The sequence below is a fragment of the Neophocaena asiaeorientalis genome, unplaced genomic scaffold (assembly GCF_003031525.2).
Source record: "Neophocaena asiaeorientalis asiaeorientalis breed wild unplaced genomic scaffold, Neophocaena_asiaeorientalis_V1.1 scaffold133, whole genome shotgun sequence".
Taxonomy (NCBI): Eukaryota; Metazoa; Chordata; class Mammalia; order Artiodactyla; family Phocoenidae; genus Neophocaena; species Neophocaena asiaeorientalis.
Window position 1 is genome coordinate 2,716,883 of NW_020174429.1, and position 6,543 is coordinate 2,723,425.

The window sequence follows — 6,543 nt, forward strand, 5'->3', positions numbered from 1 at the left end:
CCGCGCGAGGAGCGGACGCCGTCCGCCCCCTGCTGGACACCGGGCGCTCGCGGGACAGGTGCGCGCCGGCTGCCGACACCTGCCGCGCGGCGCCTCCTCTCTGCGCAGACTGCGCTCTGGGAGGCTGGGCGGGGACCCATTGGAGACCAGAGAAAAAGAGGAGGAAGCACCAGAGAAGGGAGAAGAGGAATAAAAAGGAGAGATGCCTGCGGCCGAAAGGCTCCACACATTTTTCTCTGGGTTTTACGTGGGCATTAACATTTTCATTATTAAAATTCAGTTATGTGTAGACTGTTACTAAGGCGTTTTCGATATACTAAAGATGGTCGCCGCCAAACAGCTCCCTGCGCTGAAATCCTGATCAGAACGTGGGAGTCGTAACTCTTCTCCACCTTGCGGGTTTCACCCACAGCTTCCAGCTAGGCTCCTGGCCGCCCCCATCAGAGAATTGTTTGCTTTTCTGGGAAGCCTCACATTTTCTCCCCTCTCTCTCACGCACACTCTCAATCCCTCTGCCGCTCCCTATCTCATTTACTTTTGTCGCTTCTGCCAGTGACGCTTGGCAGCTTCACTCCCTCTTCCACTTCCAACAAAAAGTAGAAATTTCAGCCAAAAAGGAAAATAATTGGCAGGAGTCAGTAAAGGGAGAGCAGGAGCTGTAGGAGGAGACACGGTCTTTTGAGGTGGCATTTGTACCTGAATGAGGGATGGCCTCTGAAAGTGGTTCTCAGTCAGAGCATCCATCTCTACAGTTGTTCCGGAGCTCCACTCCCGGGAAGGTGACTCTTAGACTCATCCCATTTAAGACCTTCCCACTTGGAAGGTAAGATCCCCATTTAATCCACCTGCCACCCTCTCAACCATGCCTCCTCAGTGAGAATCACCTGGGGAGCTTTAACAGTTCCAAGGAAGGGACCCCCACCCTGAGGAACTCCAATTCACTGGTGAAGGGTGGGACCCCAGTATCTGATTTTTTTAAGTTCCTCCATAACTCTAAATGATTGTGCTTCCAGTGTTGACAAATGCAGTGACCAAAGCTTGGGCAACTCTTCTTGGATCTCAAAGGGAGCTCTTCATATCACTGGCAAGAGCAGAAAGGATTCCATCATGTCTCTCTCCCTCAAAAATCTGTCTGCGTACTTTCCTTCCCTATATTCTGATAATTCTTGAAGTGTGGCCCCTAGGGCCATCAGCAACACGTGGGAACTTTTTAGAAAGACAAAATATGGGGGCCTCACTGCAGACCTACTCAATCAGAAGGGCTGGAGGTGGGGCTTAGCACAGGGTGTTTTCACACCTCCTGGGAGATTCTTCCCTCTCAGACTAAGAAAGACTCCTCGCTAAGGCTCAACCTGCACCTCAGCTCCAGATCCCCTTGCCTTCACCACCGTGGTCCATCATGGTCCCATCTCTCCACCAGCAACTCTCTCTCTCAGCTGGCTCTTGACTTTTCCTCTGTTCTCCTTTCCGGCTTAATTGTTGAAGTGGTAGCTTTTACTGCCCAGTCCCACGAAATTCACTGGTTCTCAACACCTTCTGCACATTGGAATCACATTTACAAAGACAAATGCCTGGCTCCCACTCCCAGAAATTCTGATTTAATTTGCCTGGGATGCTGCCTGGGCAAAGGGATTTTTTAAGAGTTTTCAGGTAGTTCTAATGACAGTCAAGGTTAAGAGTCGCTGCTTTAATTCCTTCCTAAGCCGCTCCCTCTCAGCCCCCTCCTATTGAAATTGCCTTCTCCCTCTGAAGCATGGGGTGGTAACTGACTCTCCCCACACTGTTGTCCACCCCTGTCCTCTCATTTTATCTCCTCTTGTTTTCCCAGCCTCGCTAACCACACCTTCTGCTTTCTCTTCCTGGTTCCTGAGTAAAACTGTGGCCTATTTCCCAGATCTCACCTTTCTTCTCAGCCATGCCCCCTATCTCACCTCTTACTGCAATGTTAACTCCTAAATCCATTTCTAACCTTTAGACCCACCTTTCCACCTGCCAGAGAGGCAATGTTAGCGATCCCGCTAGGCCCTCGGACCAACCTGCGACTCGTGTTACCATCCTTTCTTCCCACCCCCAACCCAGTTCCAACTTTCTGGCTTCCATCATACCTGGCACAGATTCAAAGCTGAATTCATGCTGACTGAGCTGAATCACGTCCTTGAGGAGCATATTACTCTTGGCCAGAGCTTTGTGGATCTCTAACCCCACAATCAGATATGGGCTTCCCCTCCTCTGAATAATAATAAAGACATTTTGAAAACTTACTTTGTGCCAGGAAACTTGCCAAGTGTTTTACTTCTGTGATCTTGTCTGAGCCTCAGAGCAACCCTTTAAAGGAGGTTTGGACATTAACTCTGTTTGACAGATGAGCAAAGTGAGGCTGGGGGGTGGGGGGAGAGATGTTCTAGGTCAGAGAACCAGTATTCAACCCAACTCTATCCCACTCTAGAGCCTAAGCACTTGCCAGTGGTTCCCAAACATTAGTGGGTATCAGGATGAAAGGGATGGCCAGGGGATGCTATTCCAGTTGGTCCACATGTGGACCATGAGTCCTCATGTTTAATAAGTACCCCAGGTGGTATAGAGCTCATACTTTAAGAAACACTGCTCTATGCTCCATGGTGTCTCAAACTAAAGAGAAGACATCCATTGGGAGTGCCTTGGTCTCCTTCCTCCTCCTTCCTGATGCAGCTTTCCATCATATACAAATGAGGAAGAACTCTGAACTTCCAAAGCATTCATCTGCACTTAAGAAGCTCCCCTCACTGCACCCTGTGTTATGTCTGTGCTAATATCCCTGGCTCCTCCTCAACACTAGGCTCTCAGGGCCTTGAAGGCAGGAACCACACTTGACCCATATTTGTATCCTCTGCACGTCCTAACACAATGCCTTGCACAAAATAGAACTCAAGAAACAGTAGGTGAATTGTGTGTTGGCTGGACCTAATGATTTGCTTATAGCCAATAAAACATAGCAAAGGTGATGATGGGACATCACTTCCATGATTAGGTTATATGACTGTGACTTTTGTCTTGCTGGAATTTTCTCTGGCTCTTCTCATATGCTTGCTCTGATGAAGCAAGCTGACATATTGTGAGCTGCCCTATGGAGCGACCCATGTGGCAAGAAACTAAGGGTGGCCTCAGACCCTCAAGAAACTGAATTCTTCTAATAGCTAAGTGAGTGAGCTTGGAAGCAGATTCTGCACTAGTCAAGACTTCAGACTCGACTTGAAGAACCACAGCCCCAGCTGACACTTTGAGGGCAGCCACGTGATACACCCAGAAGCAGAGGATCCAGAAAAGCTGTGTCTAAATTAAACTGTGAGATAATAAATGTGTGTTGTTTGAAGCCACTAAGTTTGGGGGTAATTTGTTATGCAGCAATAGATGACTAATAAAATCACAGACAAAAAGCGTCCTGTGATGATTGACTCACGAGCAACTTCAACCTAGCAATTGCTCTCCTGCCCTTCACGGTAGGTTGGTTTCCCAAATGCTCTTACCTGCTAAGGCAGCATCTTCAAACTGGGGTTTGTGGTCCACTGGTGTATGCCAAGACTTTTCAAGGAGTTGTTAGTCCGTAGTTTGTTTTAAGAAAATCAATTTCCAGATCCTAAGTGTCCATATCTAGTGGCAACTCTAAACACGACTTTGCCAGAAAACAAGCCTGAGTTGGGGGGCTCATCTCCGATGGCCCTTCTCACTTCTTCTCCCACTTTGCAAAAGAAAACACATTTCTCAATCCTCCTGAATAGTAGTGTGGTTCTTTCCTTGGGAAGCAAAAGCCTTCGGGGCACCAAACAAAGGACAATTGGAAAACTTCCTTGTTGACAGTGACTCTGATGAAGGGACCACACATTCTGTTCAGGTTAGGTGGTTTCCAATTTTGTTATCAACAAAATTGAAGAAGGAACTTAGCCATTGTCACCTGACAGTTTATTAAAGATAACCATTTGCGCTTCCCTGGTGGCCCAGTGGTTGAGAGTCCGCCTGCCGATGCAGGGGACACGGGTTCGTGCCCCGGTCCGGGAAGATCCCACATGCCGCGGAGCAGCTGGGCCCATGAGCCATGGCCGCTGAGCCTGCGCGTCCGGAGCCTGTGCTCCACACTGGGAGAGGCCACAACAGTGAGAGGCCTGCGTACCGCAAAAAAAAAAAAAAAAAAAGATAACCTTTTGATGGATCACCATGCGATTTTTGGCAACTCAGAAGGAATTCAAAGAATTAAGGGACCCTGTTCTAACAAAAGTTTCTTTACCATCTACTTTTTTATGTAAGCAAATATATAACACTTATGTCTATAACAAAAATACAAATAGATTTTTGAAATTGTATAATAGCATTTGTGATGATTCATTTCAGAATAATTTTAATACTTGACCACTGCAAATTTTAAAAATATATTAATTTATATACATATTTTTGCTATAGATAAGTATTATATGGTGGTTATTAAAGGAGTTTCTAGCATTAAAAAATGTAGGATAAAATTCTGTGGGGAAAGTGGAACAGAATTCCAGGCTCAAGGGAAAAAATGAATGATTTAAAGAATTTGTGTGGTTTTTAAATGGGCAGTGGAGGGTATCAAATTGTTATAGCAGTTAGAGTCCATTGGGTTCACTTGATATGTTTTATTTTAAGCTGACAATATTTACAATATGCCAGAAATTACATATTTTCCAAGTATTTAAACTTATTAAAAATGTTAGTTATTAACCTAAAAATGTGTGACGACATACATGGTTTTTCAAAATTCCTTTAGAGAATTTGAGAACAAGAAAGTCTGAAGCCCATGGAGTGAAGGGCATCTGCTTCCACGACCTCCCAAATTAGATCTTTATTAGAAATTCAGGATTTAAAATAGTGTTAAGAGCCTGATGCTGTGGAACACTTTCACCTTTGCAGTTCATTCAATGGTCATCTCCGAGTCCCTCTTAGGGCAAAGCAGACTTATCTTTCACCTGTTCTGAGTTAGCACTCAGCCTGTGTGCAGATTTAAGCCATGACTTCTGTCACTGTTTGTCAGGGAAAGACAGTGACATAGACCCCAGCCTGGATTTCCCACCGGCCACTCCTCTGTGGGATGCAGGTGGGGGGTGATGAGGGCGGAAGCCGTGACACATGAGGATGGTTGAAGACCACTGGGTTGGTTTGATTTGGGTAATAAAAGACCCTGGGCGCTGAGGACTGGTGAGAGATTCGGACATCAAAACTATTTTCAAACACTTGAAAATCTGTCATGTGAAAGAGGGATTAGGCTGGGTCTGGTTACTGGAGGCCAGACCACAGGGAGGAAGTGTCTGGGTGATAGATATTGCACAACCATGAAGAACAACTTATAATAAAGACTGTCTAAGAGAGGCATCTCATGGAAAAGTGAGCTTGCTGTTCCTGGGGGAATTCAAGCAGAGGCTGGATTATCACTGCCAAGGATGCTGTAGATTCTGCCACTGGGTGGGGGTGAGCTGTACCACCCCTGGGAGTCAGTGGCTGTGCCCTTGTGGCTGCCCTCCATACACCTGGCTCACGACATCAAACAAAGTTTAGAGCTGTTGTCACAAATGCTGTATTGATAACCTCAAGCAAAGAAAACCCCCCTGTCAAAGCTTGTTCCGTGGGAAGGTTTGATAGCAATGCTTTACAACTCAGTGAGACCGAATTAGGGGGGTTTCATTTAAAGCTTGACTTTAATCCTAAATGGAATGAAAGGCTTTACTTCCTACTGGGCATCCTGACTCTGCCGCAAAAGGGTTGGGTTCTTTTCTTGGGGGAAGTGGGAGAGAAAAGAGTACAGTTTACACTTTCCCAGAATCTCCAAAACTTCTGGTCATGGAAGCTCTTCCAAGACCCAAGGGCTATTGAGTAAATAACTGTAATGACCCTCCCACTCCCTACCCCCCACCCCCCTCCAGGATGGAGTGACCAATCGCGGTTGGAGAGGAAACAGGAGAAAAATGAGGTGGTGTGGCTCTCAGTAAACACAATGTAACCACCTGCATGCCCACAGGCTATAAACCCCCCCTAACGCAACCCTGAGATTCTAGTCCTCCAATCACTGCTCATCTCACTGTCACTTGCTCTCAAGTAAGCAGCTGAAGGATCCCTTTCCGGAGGATTCCCAGGGACATGTATAGTTTAGCCCTAGCATCTTGCGCCCTCTTCTGGACACTTTTCCCAACGGCTAGTTTTATTTTTGCTTTTTCTCTCATTTTCAATATTCCATAATTTTCTGATCTTCCAAAGTCATAACTGGAAGAGCCTTAAAGAGATCAATATCCAACCTTCTCATTTTACAAATGAAAAAACTGAGGCTCCCAGAGGAGACAGATCTGCCCAAAGTCACACTGCTGATTGGTGGCTGAGTTGCTCTTAGCCTGGACATTTCTGGGAAGAACTAGGAAGTGGATAGGGGTTCACGAGTCCTGCTTGGGTAGCAGAGAATTTCACTCCCAATCTCTACCCATTTGCCTTCAAAGCATACCCTTCATCCCCTCTTGCCCATTAATAAAATTGAATCATTAAACCGAGATCTCACTGTGGGGC